General features: G+C 35.7%; 1 protein-coding gene across 2 annotated transcripts in view; it reads right to left on the bottom strand.

Moving 5' to 3' along the window:
* The window catches only part of LOC127850559 (alpha-(1,6)-fucosyltransferase-like), a 53805-nt gene that overhangs the window by 30919 nt on the left and 899 nt on the right, over positions 1-21987 (bottom strand). The window contains exon 2 of one of the 2 annotated variants that reach the window (XM_052383677.1): positions 20760-20872. The exons of the other annotated variant lie outside the window; for it this stretch is intronic. The gene's annotated coding sequence lies outside the window, so the exon portion shown is untranslated. The remainder of the gene's footprint in view (positions 1-20759; positions 20873-21987) is intronic. 2 annotated transcript variants of the gene reach the window in all.

The following is a 21987-nucleotide window of genomic DNA, read 5'->3' on the forward strand; positions in this document are numbered from 1 at the left end:
AAAACATTGGTAATATAACATATAACATATATGGACAACAATGTATAAATCATGTTGAAAAAATTAATAAATATGTTCAATACATAATAAAAAGGTTTTTAATTATAATTCTATTTCCACAGATTTAAATGTAATAAGAAATTATCCTACATTATGTGACTGTACTAGTTCTAAATATATATATGGTCCAGTTGGACATGTTATTACTGGGGACCTTAATTTCAATCAAAATAAAAACCTTAGAAATTTGCTACGCAGAGGCCCTAAGTACAGACTGCCTATTCCTGTTGATTTTGATGACTGCATTAAGAATATCGTAACTTCCTTACATGATTATTGCACTAAATGGTGCAGGAAGGAAAATGCTGAAATTACTGCACTCAATGATTGGAAAACAAAAATATTTAGTATGGCCATGAGTAAAATATGTTTTTATGATACACATCCTTTGGCCCTACCACATTCACCTAAGTTTAATAAACAAAATCTCTGTAAATTGCTTGAAGACTTAAAATCTAAATTCGTCTTAGTTCCTGCTGATAAGGCTGCTAATAATGTTATCATAATATGACGAGTGTTTTATGTTCAAACTATTTCACAAGAACTTTCACATACTACATCATATTGTGAGTACAATAAGCTACCTAATGAAATTATTACCGACCATATTGCCCAATGCATAAAGTTAAATGTAATAGTCAATATTACTGACAAGAAATTGCCATCACTTTACTGGATACCTAAATTACATAAGACGCCATATAAAAGTCGTTTTATCGCTAATTCAGTGTCTTGTACCACCAAACAATTATCAGTGTATCTTACATCTGCATTGAGTGCTATTAGATATCATATAGCTAAATTTTGTAATAAAGTTTATGAAAATAGTAATATTAACCTATTTTGGTCAATAAAAAACACCTTAGAAGTTATTGATAAAATTGAAAATAAAAAATATAAGGTGTCGCAGGTAAGTACTTATGATTTTTCGACACTATATACAACGCTTCCTCACGCTTTAATAAAATCCAAACTTGTTTCTTTGATTGAAAAAACTTTTGCTAGAGAGAAATGTTTGTATCTAGCTTTAAACACTAAAACAGCTTTTTTTACTAATCAGATATTAGATAATTACATCATTTGGACTGGTCTTGACTTTTGTGCAGCACGTACTTTTCTTTTGGATAACTTGTTTGTTGAATTTAATGGTAAAATATTTAAACAAATTATTGGCGTTCCTATGGGTACTAATTGTGCGCCACTTATAGCTGACCTTTTTTTATATTGTTATGAAAGCGAATTTATGTTAGAATTATCTAAAACTAAGCAAGTAGATTTGATTAATTGTTTTAACCTTACTAGTAGGTACATTGATGACATACTTAATTTAGATAATCCATTATTTGAACAATATATTCACAAAATCTACCCAAAAGAACTAGTCTTAAATAGATCGTGTATATCCAATACAGACGCTGCGTATTTAGACTTACATTTAACTATTAATAATAATTTGATCAAAACTAGTTTATACGACAAACGGGACGATTTTAACTTTGAAATTGTGAATTTTCCGTTTCTAGATGGCAACATCCCTAAAGGACCTTCCTATGGTATTTACATTTCGAAGTTGGTACGTTATGCCAGAGCATGTTCGTGTATTAAAGATTTTAATGATCGTAATCTAATATTAACTAAAAAATTGCTAAAACAAGGCTTTTTGTATCATAACTTAAGAAATAAATTTGCTAGATTTTACTCTAAGTATGGTGATTTAATTTCAAAATATAATGTTTCTTTAAAATGGCATTTAAATAATGGAATTTCCCATCCATCATTTTACGGAGATGTTTTGAAGCGTGTCCGCAAATTAAAATATGTTAAACCAAATGTTCATATTAAACTTTTCAATTTAATTAACTTGTTTTTATCAAAAGGATACGATGCTTATGTACTTAAAAACACGTGTTTGATGGTTTTCGATTCACTATATCTTTCTTCCCTTAAAATTTGGAATTATTAGTGATATTATAGGCATTTTTCACTGTTGAATAAAATTGTGTCATTGTGTCGTATGAACAAATCTGCATGAATACTACATTATAGGCATTTGTCACTGTTTAATAAAATTGTGTCATTGTGTCGTATGAACAAATCTGCATGTAAACTACATTTGGACTCAAATAGTACATCAAATCATTTCTGTCTTCAGTTGTCAAAACACCTATATACTGTTTGATTCCAATAATGTCGCTTTAATGGAATTACCATTTGTATTCATTTGCTTCTTAATATTAAATCACGTAAACTTGTTTTATTAGTAGCACAGCCCGATTAATATTTTTATTTAGTACTGCCCTTGGAATTTGTTCACGTCATTATGTCATTATGGATTTTTGTGACGTCATACGACCGACTTTCCCAGTTGTAATCTACATGCATAGGTCATTGGGTTTATAACGTTCGATTTTATTTATATTTTCTCTCTGATTGGCGTTTCTTGTTTGATTTAATTATTTTTAATTTGTTTAGCAGTCACATAAACAACCAAGCTATGTAATATGGAATTTTTACACCCCTTATTGCTGCTTCTTCCTGTATTTGAGCGATGATTATCTGAGATATTAACTCTATGATTCTACATTCTCAAATCTTTTCTATAAAGAAGGAATGTAGTTGACAATTGTTAGTAGTTTTATTTGATCGTTCGTCAAAAAGTTGTAATTCTGTTACTCTTATATCTTCAATGCAATTGAGTAATTAAATAGTAATTAAATTGAATGCGTTTTAATTCCCTTTTATTATTGTTTAATTTGAGTTACAATGCTATGACGTTAAATTTTACTTACACTTGAATGTATTATGAATATTGCTGGGCCAAGTGTGAGGTTGAGCGCTCTATAACCAGGTTTAAACCCCCAATGCTTTGCATTGACCGTTCCAAGGCGGTGACCCCAGCTTTATTCATATTTTGTGTTTATGTTGGTTTGTATTGTGTTGTATTGTGCTGTTTTGTACTGTTTGGGCAATCGGTCACTTGCCTTAAATAAAGGACCAACTAATTGTTTTTAATGAAAATTCAATACTGCTCCAGCAGCTGGAGTTTCACTTCTTTATATTGATTTGATCGTTCTGGACTATCTGCTGAACACAGATCATTGAAAGGACTTTTGTTAGGAATGTGAATTTCTACTTCCCGGTCCCACTCCAATCGCACTAACTTCATCATCCGCTGGGTCAGTCAATATAACAACATGGTTTGCAACGACATAACAACCCTTACGTCAAAAGATCTTTTGTGAAAACATAAGAGAGAGCGATTTAAATGAAAATAAGTCATTAGTGAGACTCTACCCAAGGTCATTATTTGCTGATAACAGTAATAGTGTTTGTTTCCCCACAACTGAATACACTACCAAACATTCGCAGACACTCTTTTTTGCAGCTGTTTGCAAAAAAGACTGAAGGGATTAAAAGCATATACATGGCAACAGTCCCATATAATTGAAAATGACGAGTCAACATCGGCCTCTGACATTCCGCCAACATATGTTGACAATTTGAATCCCATTATGAGCTGATGGGCCGGTCACACGGCATGTTTTCCCTTACAACATGAGCCTTATTCATTAAATCTTTTCATGTAGCTGCCTTTACTATATAAACAAATGTTCCATTATATACGCAACAATTATGGATTATCTGTAATTTCTACAGCTGCACGATACATTCTTGGGACAGAGTATGCCCTTATGCTGTGGCGTTGATCCCACACAGAAATGTGATTATATTATCCAAGTATAGACTGCAGCAGAGAATTATCGGGCAATTTCATTATTTTTGTTGACAACCACATTTGTTCCTTGCCAATGTGGCAAATGTGTAAAATAGAATAAAATAGGTACATGTATACATGAGATGTTATATTCATCTGTTTTCTCGCTGCGGTTAACCCTCAAACACAATTTAAGGATAATGCAGCTAACAAAACACTTTCTTTAAAGAATATACACATATTTGAATCTTTGCACGAAAGTGACAACTGAAATTGTGTTAAAAGTTAGGTATTTGTTATTTAAGTATTTACGTTTTTTCAATTAATTGTGCGGCCATCTTGAAAAAATGTTTCGTAGGTGATCTCGAGGTAAATTCAATCATAATAAATGTCACCCAATGAGATTAATGTTCATGTAAAAACCAAACTCAAATCTACCAGACATTGATTGTTGGTTGTTTAACTTTTATAAATCTCACAAATCACTAAAGGGAGTCTTTTTATACGAAAGTTGTCAAGACTTGTTACTAAAAATGTTATTTTGAACTGATTTAATTTTTAAAGAAAATCAAAATAAGTCTGATGTTGACATTTAAGCTTGACAATAAAAATAATTAGAATTATCACTTGAAAATAATCTGTTTAAATGAGTTGATTCCGTTTTATTCTTGTATACATTGAAACACATTATTCACTTATGAGTCTGAAGGACATAACCAAAATTCAATAAAAGAAAAATAAATTTTAAAAGATTAAAAAAGACGAAAGCAACTTGGGTAGTAATGGAACTATTAAAGAGAAACAATACTCCAAACCAGAGAATAGTTTGACGTTGTGTCTTCAAAAGGATCTAAAACTTTGATCTTGAACGTAATATTCAGGCATTGAAACAGGAAAATAATTTGAAATATGTGAAAGATCTGTTTTAACACTTTTTCAGCAGAAACATCAATGCAAAGTCCAACAGTGGAACAAGTGCGGTCACGCCTGCAGTATCTAAGTCAACAATTGAAAGTAGTGTATAAAAGATCTAAATCAATGTTTATCTGTGAATAAAACTGCGTTTTTTTATTTAATTGACACAATATCAGATCATCAGAGAGAGTCGATGTACCCTATGAAAGCCAAGTGACGAGTCGGGCCACGTTGCTGAACTAAATGTGCAATGATAAGGTTGCCATACTTTGGAATTAGACTATGCCATGTAATCTTGATAAACACAATACTGTGAACTATCGAATGGTCAACTTATGTTCGGACATAACAACGGCCCGGTATAAAGGATTGTGTTAATTTGGAGACATTGTGGTCCCTTTATACCAGTTTTAGCTTCAATCAGCAGTAGCCTATTCTGGGGTGGGTGGGGGGGGGGGTGTTTGCTTAAAATGTATTTCATTGCATATCAAACCAAGCCTGGATGCGCTCGCAAACAGTTAAGAATAGGCGAGGAACAATAGTGCGATTTTTGAAAATCTTAATTTTCATAATTGCGAAGAATAAAAAATCAGAACTTTTTTTCACAGATATGATTTTTGAATAAACGGCCATAAAGGATAACATGCAAAAGTAAAAAGCTTTGGAAAAACAAAAATGTAGAGCTCGACTTACCGAATTATGGGTCATGTTTTATCTAGGTTGCCACCAAAAACTCTGAATACCAAATTATGCTAAAACACATCTTATAAAGAAATGAAATACCATGCACAGTGTTTAAACATGCTTTTAACATAAATCTATTTTTCTAAAAACATATATAAGTTTATTTTCATCGCACACATCAAATACCATACGCTTTAGCTTGTCATAAACACATAACGGTTTAATCGAAAAATTAGCGAAAAATGTAAGAAACAGATATTTTGAAAGGATGGCATGCATGCAACAAGTTTTTGAGTTACGATAATATTACAGGTATTTCACAAGAACGCCTTTATGCAAGGGAAGCCATCAAATAATATATATTGCTACACAAGTAAAACAATATGAAGCGTGACCATTAATAAAAATTGAACCAAGCTGACATAAAGGCGGATGTAATGGGGACAGATGAAGTTTAATTGTCATATCGCCTGATCGACTGTTTTAGGGCAAACACTGTTAAGATTATACTGAATTTCTTTGTTAAACATTCTTGAGCATTTATATGTTAAGCCTATACCCGTAACATTACTTAGCATTTAAGAACACTGAATCAATACATGTTTTTTTTATAGATCGCTTTTGGACGAAAATCGAAGCCATCACTAGTTTAGTTTATAAATACCTTTTACTTACGTTTATACCTAGATCACCGATTCCTACTAATTTGGTCAAATTAGCTAAGCCACACATGCGCCAGTCTCAGTCTTGACATTAAAACCAATGAAAAACAAGATTTTTTATCAACTTATTATTTATCAGGAAACATTTAAAACTAATCACAAACAAATACTTTATCTTAGCCTATAACCCTTTTATTGTACACAAATATATTCAGAGAACAATTCGGTATCTTAAACCTTTTCATGACCTGGGCTGACCTACGCTTGTCTCAGATTATCACATTCTGCAGAGGCTGTGCAAAACGAATGTTTATATATGTGCCAATCCTCCAAAGTTAACACGGACTACAAATGTCGGCCTTTAAATGAGGAAGCATACATCTGTTGAAATCAACTATGGAAGAACATAAGACATCCTACACTGTTTGAAGCGTAGATAGACATACACATGAATGATCATAATACTGCCTATTACCACACTAAAAAAAAAGCAAGCTTACCTTTCATAGACATACTGCTATTCTGTTGTTCGTTCTCTTTACTTCCTAGTTTGTTTAAAACTACCGTGTGTTTTGTTATTGCGGTGATAATGAAGTAAAATCGGTGAAACTTGAATACATACAATTACTGAATAAACCTATATCAAATGCTCTTAAGCTTAAACGTAACACGTACACTTTTAGCGCTACGGTTAATATGTACAAAACCATTCATTCGTATCTTCCTTATCGGCTGAATTACTTTGACTTGTTGATGATGCACATTTCTATATTAAAAGATTTTCTGTTTCATTTATATTATTTTCGTCGTCAATACATCTATTCATAATGTGTAATACGCTCAAGCGCTTCATAAAAAACGTTTCATAGAATCTATATTTGAATAAACTTTTCGTTTTACAAACAACAACTTTATTACAAACCGTCACCTTTAACAAGGTATCTCAAAATAGGTAATTATCTGCCCCATTTGTATTAAGAGTATTTTTGTCATGAAAAACATCATAGTTTAGAGAAAAATATCCCTTTGATCTCGAATCCTTTATTTGATGTAGGAATGGTTTAGTTCATTTTATATTTATAAATGAACATTGTAGTGAACATTTCAAAGAGCAATTTCAATTTTAAATGCTTAAAATAAAGGAAGAAGGATTGATAAGATATGCGACACTTCCCAATTGGCTAAATAGTCCTGATATTCATCTTTGAACAAAAGTACATTCCCAAAAATATGCTCAATTGTATCGCATATTTTTAAACAAAAATAGCAGTTGGCCGAATTTGAGTAATGTTTTAATCAGAATGAATTGGTACCTAAAAATATGTGTTTAATTATATATCGTCGCTTAATTGCTATAGTGCTCTAACTACCAATTTCATTTTTTGGAGAAAAACGCATTTAAAGGTTTTACCTTTATTTCCTAACTTATTTATGCACGTATGTGAACAAAAATATACCGGAGTGTTTATCAGCAAACGGAGAATATGAATAGTCCGATGATTAAAAAATGATTTTGTAGTATGTATTTTGTATTTAATTCTTCGCCTTTGCGGTACTAAACAAAGAATTTGAATGTTCCTTTCCAAACATTGTTTGGTATTCTAGTGATTAATTTCTCCGGATAATGTTTATCACAGCTATATAATTGAGTATTAAGTATACAATTGTTTGTGCAACACTAATCGATCTACAATTTGCGGTGACAATTCAACGTTTCAAAGAACATTTTAAGCAGCTTATGAAAGAAAGTAGATATATCATATTTAAGCCTCCTTCATCATAGTCCTTTGTGATATGTTTGATAACATTTGATTTATCATTCCAAACAAAGTTGAAAAAAGGTTTATTTAACTCAGTTAATATTGTGTTGGACGGGTTTGGAAGATAAACAAAAAGATGAGTATTGGAAGCATTGTCAGAGCTATTGTTTTTATCACTTAAATGCGGTAAATAGGTGTTAGTATTCTTCTTGACAAGTTTTTAATACTGTTTTAACTTTTGATAATTGCTCCTTAAAATTGGGTGCCAACTTCTTTTTTAAGATTGATATGAGATGTTAGGCATAACTGGTTCCATTTTAACTGCCAGCGTACTGTAAGTCTTTTGTCCTGAACTGAACGTGTGCTTTCCTGTCCAAACTTCTTTGGTCAAAGTTTACTTTAAACCTGACACTATTGTAGAATGTGAAAATACAACATGCCGAGATTCTGCGCAGCCATCCAGGAGTATAGAAATGTCGTCAGCTTATTGAGGCAATTTGTATTAATGATTACCTATTTATTAAAATAAATTGGTTCGATTGGTATCTTGGAGTTATTTTGCATTATGAACAAATGGCAATAAAAGTGTTGATACAAGACAACAGTCAAAATCGTAACGGGCTTGCCATACGCTCATGTTTTCGAACTACTTAAAACTGAAATCTACCATGGAATTTCACAACTATAATAACACAATTCTAAATAGAGAGCATTTGGTTAGTAACATAAGCAACATTAAAGCCTGTAACTATCCTAACTATGCAATATGTTGTTTTCGGTCTAAGTCTATTTTGTATTCTTACGTCTTAGAATTTGTTGGTGAATAAGGGCCCGGGTCTACGACAAAATAAAAATCATCACAAATAACATAGCAGTCGTTTGCAAGTTCGTCTATATTGCTAAAAACCGTTTTTTAATGTCAGGACTATCAGAATTTGGCCAAAAGAGGCCACGGGGAGTCTGGTCTCACCAACTTTCAGATGTAAAACAATATAATTACCAAGCGCATTGTCATCTGCATTATTTATATTTAAGCTGCTTCGAAAAGAGTATTGCCACACCGCGATGATTGGAAGAGGGCCACAACTAAACAGACATTATACCCACCCCCCATTATGAGTACATATATATATATATATATATATATATATATATATATATATATATATATATATATATATATATATATATATATATATATATATATATATATATATATATATACATATATATATATCATATTTATCATCGACAATATGCGTATGCTGCAGAAAGTAAATAACAAAACCTATGTCTTTTTAATATTTAAATACTTGTAATCCTTATTTTTTTACTTGGATGCCTTTGCAGTTGACTGATAACATTTTGAGATCAATCATAGATAATAATAATGAAAACTAGTAATGGCATAATACAGAACACTTCGATTAAACATAGCAATTGATCAATTATTTTTGGTGCAGAAAGGTATATTAACAAATAGATGATGAATCAAAATAACATGAAAAAGAGAACATTTGGTTATGCAGTAAACCGTGGTGTACTACATAATTTATAGCAGGAGCGAGGAAAAAAAGCACTGAAAAGTATTGATAAGGAATAAAGATACACACAGGTTAAGGATGAGAAGACAATAACTGAAAACATATGCTTTGGCATGTAACTTGGTGGTAATAAATAAAGTGGCCATTAATATCCGGCTTTAATATACGTTTTATGATTACAATCATAACCAATGCTGTATATAAATGGTAAAGATACAGTAAATAAATATATTTTAGAACTGCGTAGAAAAAGAAGTACGAACACCAACTTAAAAACAAACATGCAACCTCAACTACACAAAATAAGGTCAATTCACGATATACAGCAAGATACTGATATGAAAGAGAAAAAATAACGCATCCTCAATGCAAACACTTTGCACATTATTTATAATTTTGTATGTATTAAAGGCGTATAAGGATATGACTATATATTGGCAGCAACAAAAACTCATTAAAATACAAACCTACACGGAAGTAAACTAGTAAAACGACAAAAGGCCTATACATATATATCGATCTACAACAATTTGGCACAATAACATGATTCTGATAGTACTGCATAAATATAAACATTTTGTTTAAAACCTGATTGTCATCCAGTCATTACAATAGCTCCGCTTGATCCGAACCAGTCATCCCACTCGCTCCGTTCGATCCGAACCAGTCATCACAGACGCTCCGTTCGAGCCGAACCAGTCAACACACACGCTCCGTTTGATCCGAACCAGTCATCACACACGCTCCGTTTGATCCGAACCAGTCATCACACTCGCTCCGATCGATCCAAACCAGTCATCGAAATCGCTCCGTTCGATCCGAACCAGTCATCACACTCGCTCCGTTCGATCTGAACCAGTCATCCCACTCGCTCCGCTCGCTCCGCTCGATCCGAACCATTCATCACATTCGCTCCGTTCGATCCGAAGCAGTCATAACACTCGCTCCGTTCGATCCGAGCCAGTCATCACACACGCTCCGTTCGATCCGAACCAGTCATCACACTCGGTCCGTTCGATCTGAATCAGTCATCCCACTCGCTCCGTTCGATCCGAACCATTCATCGCAATCGCTCCGTTCTATCCGAACCAGTCATCACACTCGCTCCGTTCGATCCGAACCAGTCATCACACTCGCTCCGTTCGATCTGAACCAGTCATCACACACGCTCCGTTTCATCTTAACCAGTCATCACACTCGCTCCGTTCGATCCGAACCAGTATCTCACTCGCTCCGTTCGATCCGAACCAGTCATCACGCTCGCTCCGTTCGATCCGAACCAGTCATCACAATTGCTCCGTTCGATGCGAACCAGTCATCACACTCGCTCAGTTCTATCCGAACCAGTCTTCACACTCACTCCGTTCGATCCGAACCAGTCACCACACTCACTACGCCCGATCCGAACCAGTCATCACACTCGCTCCGTTCGATCCGAACCATTCATCATACTCGCTCCGTTCGATCCGAGCCAGTCATCTCACTCGCTCCGTTCGATCTGAACCAGTTTTCACACTCGCTCCATTCGATCTGAACCAGTAATCACATACGCTCCGTTTAATCTTAACCAGTAATCACACTCGCTCCGTTCGATCTGAACCAGTAACCACACTCGCTCCGTTCGATCCGAACCAGTCATCACATTCGCCTCGTTCGATCCGAACCAGTCATCACACTCACTACACCCGATCTGAACCAGTCGTTATCACACTCGCTTTGAAAAATATGAACATTTGTTTTACTGCTTGTGGACAGTGTCCTAGGTCTTTACAGAGTGACATGCATTCATTTCCTTTAACTAACCGCTATCAGCCAAATTCAAATGCAGTGCATATATTGGACAATCTATAGAGTTTTAAGAACAGAACATCAAGTGTTGGGTAGAAACGGTCTTGTTTAATTCATAAAATGATAGGACAGTCATTTACTGGTTGCATAGATGATAGATTTGTTCCAAATAAGTTTCCTTCAAAGTTTCACAATCTTTTAAGCTAAGGTTCAGATCATGTGTGTTCAAGCTGTTTCTACACTTGTTTTTATAGATATTCCATGAACAATTGCCAACAATTAAATAGTTATTTAGGGAAAAGTTCGCTTTTACCTCTCAGATTGTAAAAGTGTTGATAATATTGAGTGGATTTGCAATAGTTGCTATAATAGTATATGCAAAGGAAAAACACATCGTTTTTGCAAACTAAATGGTTTCGCGTTTACTGTAAAAATGCCCAGGTGTGGTCAGTAAAACCTGAGGGGTTATATTGTCAATGTTCCTCCTGATGTTACAGTACAATCAGGTCACTGCCTAAAATGATGAGTGAACATGACACTATAATGTTAAAGTTGAAACGTTAATTGACATACAAACACCACGTCTTATTTGCAAATACTAGGCCAAACAAAGTAGTTGATGCTGAAAAATGGTTGGTTGCAAATAGCAGCAATTGTAGAAATGAGGGAATTGTTGTAAATGAAACGTGAGCAGCCACACAAAAATGTTAACCTTTTGAATTCCCGGTCCCGGAAATACTCAGTTGACGATGACAAACACTCAGATTCCTGGACAGAAGATAATTATTTAATCGACCGATTATTAGCAATTAAGATACAGGCCTATAGTCATTTGATTTCATAGAATTTAACCAGGTGCGTTGCATAGCTCCAGGAAAAAATTAAAGCCATATCAGCTTATTTCAAGACTTTCAACCTGAAATACTCTCATTCCCGTTTATGGTCTGTGGAAAGTCACGCCTAGATAATTCACAGCGTTTGGAACAATTGCATTACAGTGATATTTGCAAGTGGCAGTTACGGAATGTTGACAGGCGAAGTGCAACAAGTATTCCTAATTTTTTTTATCAGCCGCCTAAGGCGGAGGGATATAGATTTGGCGTTGTCCGTCCGTAAGTTCGTCCGTCTGTCACAAACCTTTCAGGGCTATATCTCTGACACTACATAAGAGTTCAACATGAAACTTCATGGGTGTATAATATATCAAGCAAGAGAAGTGAAATGCACAAGAACCATAATCCTACATTTTTTCAAATGAGACTTATTGTCTTTTGTCATTTTTGTATGATGTTACCTTTCAGGGCTATATCTCAGATACGATACAAGATTTCAACATGAAACTTAATGGGTGTTTTATAATCAATGAGGAGAAGTGCCATGCACAAGAATTAAGACCCGACAATTTCTAAAATAAGTATTATTTCCCTTTGTTGTGTTCTATGATTTCTGTCTGTCACAAACTTTTCAGGGCTATATTTAAAAAACCAATAAGATTTAACCATTAAACCTACGTTAATGGATGTATAGATATTAATTAAGAGAAGTGCCATGCACAGCAACCATAACCATACACTTTCTTAAATATGAGTTATTGCCCTTTGTTGTTTTGTATGATGTAATTTTCAGGGCTATATCTCAGATACTTCAGATACAACATGAAACTTGATGAGTGAATAGATATTAAAGAGGCGAAGTGTCAAGCACAAGAACCATTACCCTACACTTTCTTAAATAAGAGTTATTACCATTAATTGTGTTTGTAGGATGGGCCTTTTAAGGGCTATATCTCAGATAGTCTACAATATTTCAACCTGAACATTCATGGGTATACACCCGTGAATGATATATCAATGAGAATAATTTAAATGCATAAAAGCAATAACACTACACTTTGTTATTTTATATTTATTGCCCTGTTCATCAATTTGCACACAATAAACATAATTTGTTCGGCGGGGGACATCAATTCAACGAATTTGCTTATTTAAGTTGAAAGGTCTGCTAATCAAACAAGTGAAGGATAAAGGTAACCTAGCGGTAAGAAAATGTAAATCTAAAGACCATGGACATACTGCAGGTCATGTTCTTAACCCTATTTTTGTTGATCAGCAAACTATGCTAAATGATGAGTGTAAAGTCTTACAGACAATTCTTGGATCACCACTCTAATGGGAGCATGCAAAAAGTGACGTTTTCGAAATGATTTGTCAGCATGGTACTCCCACTTGGTTTGATTCTTTTTCTGCGCCCACGTTTTTAACCGCTAGCGATACCAGAGGACCTCGCTGACAGCTTGACCAGTGTTCATGGCGACCACTCGGCCTTCTGAGTCGGTCTGTTTGTGATCTACTTGACCCGAACAAACGCCATGATGCAGTAGTTACTTGATAAAAGCAAAGAATAGCTGGGCTTTCCAAATCCTATTGTTGGGTGATATGAACTCTATGTTTCATAATGTTGCATACAATACTCGTTGTGTGCATTGTCTTACTTTTTGTATATTTTTCACGATTATAAGTAAGTTTTATGCAAAGAAATAATATCAAATCTCTGCTTAGTTCAAAGCTGGGTGATGTTTAGTTAAAAACTATGTAACTTATTAAAAATTAATTAAAAAAAAAATTGTGACCACTGTAAGTCGAAATATTTGAACATCATACTGAACCTTGCTCAGGACGTTTGTCCTAATGATATCTCAGCGTGGTTCCGGTCCGTTGGTAAAAATGTCTGCCAGGGGGCGGGGAAGGCGTCCGTACATAGATGTATTTAAAGCTTGTGGGCACTTAAATATTATTTTAATATTCTGAAAATACAGGCATGGATAAGCGTGTAAGTATTGTGCATTTATAATGCACACTCTATATGCACATAAATTAAAAATTGTATGCATAAGTATGTAATATCAATTACATATTTGTCATCTGTTGTAGTGAAACCTGGCTAGATGTCATCTGTTGTAGTGAAACCTGGCTCAAACCTGACATCCATACTGCTGAGATTTGCCCAGACCGTTTAGGTTATGCAGTCTAACGGATGGTAGGACATAAAGTCAAGGGGGTGGAGTCCTGATAGCTGTCACAAGGTCCCTGTTGAGTCAGGAGCAGCCATATCTCAAAACAGACTGTAATGTCTGTTGGGCCAAGTTAAGTATACCCGGTTCCCGTAATATCTATTTCGGCTCAGTCTACAAGCCTCATAAAAATGACCCAAATGCCCTTTCACAATTTATGGTTATCTCTGCAAAAAATCCCTAAAAACAGCATCATATGGCTTGCAGGTGATTCCAACATGCCCGACATAGACTGGTCTTCAGAAGCTATTAAGAACTCCTGCAAATTCAAAACCATTTTTGAAGATTTCATCGAAAATATTGTCAGTCTCAAGCTTAGAAAACTCCGATCATGGTATCATCTTCCATGAATTTAACATAAATAGAGGTCGCCCCGTCCAACCCCAAAGAAAAATCCCATGCCAAATAAAGCCAACTGGTCAAAAATCAAATCGGAATTAAACGATTTTCATGCTAAGTAAACAATTCAGAGAATGTAAACATACGGACCCAAATTCAGCCTGGACTGACTTTAAGACTGAATTTCATAGACTATGTGACTTAAACATACCAACGAAAATGACAAAACATAGACAAAATCTCCCCTGGGTGACCATGGACATACTTAGACAAATACGTTTACGTGACAAAATGTATGCTAAACTTAAAAAAAATGAGCCCCACCCCCAGTCAAATCGCCACTTGAGACCCTTAAGGCGATCATCCAACTAAAAATACGTAACTGGTACTGGTCGTACTTAGAATCTGTTATTTTCTCAGGAGATTCCCAACCAGGTAAAAACAAAAATAATTACAGCTTTGTAAAGCATAACACATCTGATAACTGTGGAGTAGCACCCCTCAAGTCTGAAAGTAAAACTTTTACAAATGCAAAGGACAAGGCAAACATTCTCAACAAACAGTTTGAGTCTGTTTTCTCCCGGCAACCACCATTGAGCCTAAAGCAAATGTGCAAAAGGGTACTAAACCCACCTTCTCACAGTATGCCCCCTATTACAATAACGGTTGATGGCGTTGACAAAATCCTGGCAGGCCTAAACCCCAATTAAGCTCAAGGTCCAGATCAATTTTCACCAAGGGCCCTCAAAGAACTCCACAGAGAAATAGCCCCCATCCTCACTCACATATTCAGGTTATCGTTAGAAACAGGTATCGTGCCCGATGATTGGAAAAATGCAACCAAAGCTCCAGTATACAGAAAGGATCATAAATCCGACGCCAGCAACTACTGACCAATATCTCTCACTTGCATCTCTTCCAAACTTATGGAGCATATCACTGTTTCAAATATGATGACTTTCTTTGATAATCAGTCCCTTCCAACATGGTTTCCGGTTTAAACGTAGTTGCGAAACTCATCTGCTGAGCTTTTCCCAAGAAGTCCTTGACAGCCTAGACAATGGACAACAGACTGACGTCATTGTGATGGATTTTTCAAAGTCGACCATCAGAAGTTAATAAACAAGTAAAATAACATGGGGGTTGACTGCCGTGTCTCCTCATGGATTAGGTCATTCCTGAGCAACCGCATCCAAAGGGTTGCGGTTGAAGGTCAAATCTCTGAGAATTTGCCCGTGTTATCCGGTGTCCCTCAGGGTTCTGTTGTTGGACCCTGTCTGTTTCTGGTAAACATCAATGTCCTGCCAGAAACCGTCAAAAGTAAAACAAGGTTATTTGCGGATGACACAATCGTTTACCTAACAATTCAGGGACAGACAGACGCAAACCGACTACAAGAGGACTTACTGAGACTTGAAGGCTGGGAGCGGGACTGGGCTATGGAGTTCAACCCGGATAAGTGTGAGGTACTTAGGATCACACGCAAAAAGAACCCCACTATCTTCCAATATACCCTACACGATAAATCCCTAAAATCCGCCGATACTGCGAAGTATCTTGGAGTAACCATCTCAAAAGACCTAAACTGGACACATCACATAAATAACACAACCTCCAAGGCAAAAAATTCCCTAAGATTTATACAGAGAAACGTCAAAACTCAAAATAATGAAATCAAAACCACAGCCTACTTCACATATGTTAGACCCCAACTAGAATACTGCTCTGTAATTTGGCACCACTGGCAGAAAAATCTGCCTTACAACATAGAAAGTGTCCAAAGAGCTGCGGCTAGCTATGTTTTTAGCAATTATAGCTTCCAGAGTAGCATTACTCATATGCTAAATGAACTTGGTTGGCCCACCCTAAGAAAGCCGCAGACTCCAAACCTCCCTCATCCTCCTCTATAAAATTCAGTACAACCTTGTTTAAGTTGACCATGACCACCTCACCCCTACCCGTAACTTGAACTTTCTGATCACCCATTCCCGTTTACAGAACCACCTAAACTTCTTTTTCCCGAGAACCCTAAGACATTGGAATAGTCTCCCATACCAGGTCAAGTTTAGTCCCAGCCTAGATATCTCCACAGATAGGCTGGTGACAGATACAGTTTAGCTATCCTACTATGTTTTTAATCTTGCACACTTTTATCTTTGAACTTTTATCTGTTAATCTGCACTAATATTGTATTTTTAATACAGTTTTCTTGACAGCGCCTCCCAATCATAGTCAGGATTTATTTCTCGGGAGTAACAAGTAGAAATATAAATTTAAACTGCCCACTTATGTACGTAGATATAAATGATACTACATGTACATCAGATCATATTCTACGTGTCCTCACATTGCATATAATGTTCTTAGCATTAGTTTGTTTTTCACGATTTAAATAAAGTTTATGTTTTTATTCCAACCAATCAAAACACACATTTATACTAATTGCTTTTGGTAATTTATAGTCTAACCATGAAACTTTCCAATAGCAATTTGAAGTATTTGTAATTAATTGAAAGCGGGTAAATGTCAGATTCTTGTCTTCAGGGACTATTTTTAGACAAGTTGACCGCGCACTGACCATGATATCCTGCGATATTGAATATATTCCGTTTAAAGAAATTGCAAAATTGTTCAAGAGCTTATGCCAAACCCAATAATTATTAAATTGTTAAGAACACAGCCTCTGCTCACTGTGACTTATATAAAGGAATACGCACATAGTATACGTATATTGAGTTGGGTCCGATTAAAGCACTGGTTGTTACTTCTCACATAGGCGACCCTGGTTCAATCCACGTTCCTGGAAGCATGTGATTGTGGTAACAATACCGGACAGGGGGGGAGGGGGGTTTCCTGCGATTACCCAGGCTCCCCCTCCCCCCACAACACAAGACCACATTAAAATTGAAAATCTTTTAGTAACACCAATACAGCTGGGATCGTGAATGTAGTAAGTAAATTAGGTAGGAGTGGTAGCAAACGCTTCGGGTCCACACATAATGAAGCTTCAGGTGCAGAAGGAACTCATTAACTTCGAAATACACATACACGTATATTTATTTGATAGTTCAGTGTGGAACTGGTAATCATTGTTCCTGTATGAGATGCAAAAGCTTCACGTTCAACATCGTTTCCAAATATTATATTGCATCCCTATAATTTTCAATTCGGAAATTTCCTCAACATTTTATTGTCTGTTTATAAAGGTCAATAAAGGACGAAACATGGGTTTAACAGGTACAACCGAATAAAAGTAGGGATGGTTACGAATATCCGGATATCCGAATACTGGTCAAGTATCCGGATTATAAAAGAGGATCCGAATACTTTATTATACGATATGACCCCTTTTGTTATGCACATTCCTTTCGTTATCGTATATTTCGACGTTAATCTGTATACCAGATATCGTTAACAGACTGTCATAATTTAATCCGTTAATTGGTTGTTGCCTAGCGGGTGCCCGTTACAGTACTCCCATCACCTTGGTGTGGTGCCAATCGAATAGTTGCCTTATTGCCCAATGGCGCCTCAATGTTTTGATGAATGGTCAATTCATCCCGATAATTGACACCGAATGGCTACCTAACTTCAATTAACGGGAGAAACAGTGTGAACAAACATGTGATTTGTACATTCGAATTAAAAGTTTGTTCAATTGGTCTATACAGTAGACTATGTAAACCGGACGGTCTGGGGACCGGCCTGATCGTCCGGTTTTCAGAGAGTTCCGGTTTAACAAGAGTAGGCATATTGCCGAAATATACATTGTATGCATTGTGTACAAAATCATATAAGAATACAACAAACCATATACATTTTGCGTCTGCGTTAAGCTGGAGGCTGCGACATTTTAGATGTGAGAAGACTTGTAGATTTTAGATTATTAATACTGAAGATGCGTTTGAAATTACGAAAAGGCAATGAATGAATTTGCAGACCGATGGATGGATATTTAACGGTCATATTTCTCACAGTGTTACCTGACAAACAAACAAACAACCATTTAAGCGTTTAAAACATGGCTATAAGCTCGTTCAAACTACCCAAGAAGATCACAAGAAAGTGATCGTCGCAACGGCATGCATTAATATTGTAATTAAATAGTTTATCATAAGCTTAATAAAACGATCGCGTCACTTATTTTTTGGTGTTACCGCACGTCTATAATAGACATTCACAGTTGTTTTTTACATTATTTAATCGGACTTCAATAGCGCGGTAACGACTTGACACCTTTATGGTATGTTTAATCCGATTATCGATAATTTTGCGAGCGGAATGTGTGACACCGCACGCGCCGTGCTGACCTACTAGGTATTGTAATTTAAACGCCTCGGGCGTCTTGAGAATTTAGACCGTCCGGTGTTCTCAATGTATTTTACGTTGAAAATGACGAAATGTGATACGTACTACTCTAAGTACCACATGAAACCAAGACAACATCGTGCGGTACGTTCTACTTTGAGTACCACATGGAACCAAGACAACATCGTGTGATACATACTACTCTTAGTACCACATGGAACCACAACAGCATCGTGTGGTACGTACAACTCTAAGTACCACATGTAACCAAGACAACATCGTGTGATACGTACTTCTCTAAGTACCACATGTAACCAAAACAACATCGTGTGGTACGAACTTCTCTAAGTACCACATGGAACCAAGACAACATCGTGTGGTACGTACTACTCTAAGTACCACATGGAACCAAGAGAACATCGTGTGGTACGTACTACTCTATGTACCACATGGAACCAAGACAACATCGTGCGATACGTTCTACTCTAAGTACCACATGGAACCAAGTCAACATCGTGTGGTACGTACTACTCTAAGTACCACATGGAACCAAGAGAACATTGTGTGGTACGTACTACTCTAAGTACCACATGGAACCAAGACAACATCGTGTGGTACGTTCTTCTCTAAGTACCACATGGAACCAAAACAACATCATGTGGTACGTACTACTCTAAGTACCAAATGGAACCAAGACAACATCGTGTGGTACGTTCTACTCTAAGTACCACATGGAACCAAGACATCATCATGTGGTACGTACTACTCTAAGTACCACATGAACCAAGACAGCATCATGTGTTATATACTATTCTAGGTGCCACATGGAACCCAGACAACATCTTTTGGTACAACATAGGGCCCGCTTTATTTGTGCACAATCATTAGTGGAATTACAAACTACAAAATGAACTGAAAGTCCCTGGTCTAGGGAGATTTCTGGTCTAAACCTTGCAGCATAAATGTTTTGGTTGGGATTTACAGGACTCTATTTTCTGCTTCAAATACCACTCATTTGTGAGCCAGGACACTGTCATATTAAATATTTACATCCCATGGGATGCATGATTTATCTGTTTTTATTTTCATGAAAACCTTGTGTGTTAAAATTAATAATATCATATTTGTAGTCTATATAAAATAACAAAAAGTATGGAAACACCACAATCCAGGTTTTCAAAGTTTTTGATATTCATTTAATCTAATTAATTGTACAATCACAAGCTAGGTCTGCATGTAAGCTCCATAAACACGACCTTTAAGCACAATGCCCCCAACAAAACTCAAGTTATTGAGCGGAAACATTTTTCGTATTTTTAGAAACTGTGACTATGACATTGACTGGCCGCAAATGCAATCCCAAACAGGGTCTTCCGGAAAGCTACCAACACAAAACAAATCCAAACTTGCCGACAACATAGACTCTCAAGCTAGATCTGCAAGTAAGTTTTATACGCATATATATATTTTCTTACCTTAATAACAGTGTTCTTGACATTGACCTGACAAACTTTCAATGCATTACTTTTATCTCAATTCCAATCACTGGGCGGAAAAAGTATTTCTTTATTTAGATACATTAACCTTGCCCTCGACCAGACAAGCCCAAAATACAACCCCAAGCTAGGTTTCATGCCGCAGTCCCGCCCGTCAACACAAACCATAACCTAATCTTGTTACCAGGATTTTCAACTTGGCTGTAAACCTGTTTAATAAACATTATTTAATTACACTTATATTATATTTAAGTGTTGCAAGAAAAACAAAATGTTGCTACACAAGCAGACAAAACCAATGAATGTGACCTCAAATTTCTGGAAGAGATCCCCTAAAAACAGGCTATTTGTTCCTCCCCCCCCCCCCAATTTTTATATTTGAAATATTGATGTAAACCCTATTAATGTGATATCTTACCTAGAATTGATAATGGTTTCGAGGTGTGCGGAAATATCGCTGTTCTGACATATCTTTAACAGATGCTCGAACGTGATGATACTATATATGCATTCCTGGTCCAGCGAGAACAACTAAAAAGAATTTGAAAACAAAATACTTGTTCTGGCGTGAGTAGAGCCAATATTTTTTATTGTGTGGGGAAAATTGCTGAAATAAAGTTTTTAACAAAGATTTGTCCTTTCTGACAACTTCACATGGAGTGTTGCTAAACAAAAAGTTAACCCTTGATGTGTGATAATGTAGTAAAACGTTTCAAAACAAAATTATTATGTTTTTTTAATCTATTTTATGGTATAATTGTACTGGGTGATGTTGCTGAAACAAATTTAACTTAATTTTTTTGGGATGGTCTAATTTCAGATTTACTTTTTTTACTGCACTATGTAACTGACAAAAATAGTCTGCCATTTAAAACATGTTCAGGACTCTTTTACAGCCACATTGAACAACATGTCTGAAGTTTTGCGCAACAAAAACATGACATTATGACTTGGGTATTTCAGTCTCTTACATCAACTGGATACTTAATGACCCCAAATAAACATATCAGACTACAGTCATTTCACTAGGAAAAAGGATACCATAAACTTGACAAATTATTTAAATATTTTTCTTCAACAAAGAAAACTCAAATACTTAAAAAAAATCTCCCCTATCAAAAACACGTTTAAGTATGGGCGAGAAAGACAATATACTCGGGCTTGTTTTAGACATTTAAACAAGTCGTAATCAAATTTTAAAACGCAGGTCGAGAAACGTCAATAGTCAAACCGGTTGAGTTGTCATATTTGTTTCATTCCCATGTGACACTTATCGACGTTATCTCACCAACAGTGCATTCTGGAAAGGCAAAGGTGTCCTTTGCCCACCATCAGTATAGCGACCTATGATCTTTGGACAACGGACCGTGTTTGATCCGCGTTTTATCCGTCTTCAGATTATTCTATCTGTGAAATACCATCAAGATGGATAACGTAGCGCATGATTACTCAAGATACTGTATGTCAGTCAAAATAATGGCCGAATAAGCTGTTTATTATTTTTGAATAACGTATCGCTGTTTAACACAGATATGCATATGTGTTCATGCCCGCGCCTGACACTGAGAGTTACTAAACATAGATATAATATTAATAAGCAAACATCACATGGTAATTTGAAGATAGCTCAGCTGATTAGCTGTCAT

Source organism: Dreissena polymorpha, chromosome 11 (genome assembly GCF_020536995.1).
Source record: "Dreissena polymorpha isolate Duluth1 chromosome 11, UMN_Dpol_1.0, whole genome shotgun sequence".
Taxonomy (NCBI): Eukaryota; Metazoa; Mollusca; class Bivalvia; order Myida; family Dreissenidae; genus Dreissena; species Dreissena polymorpha.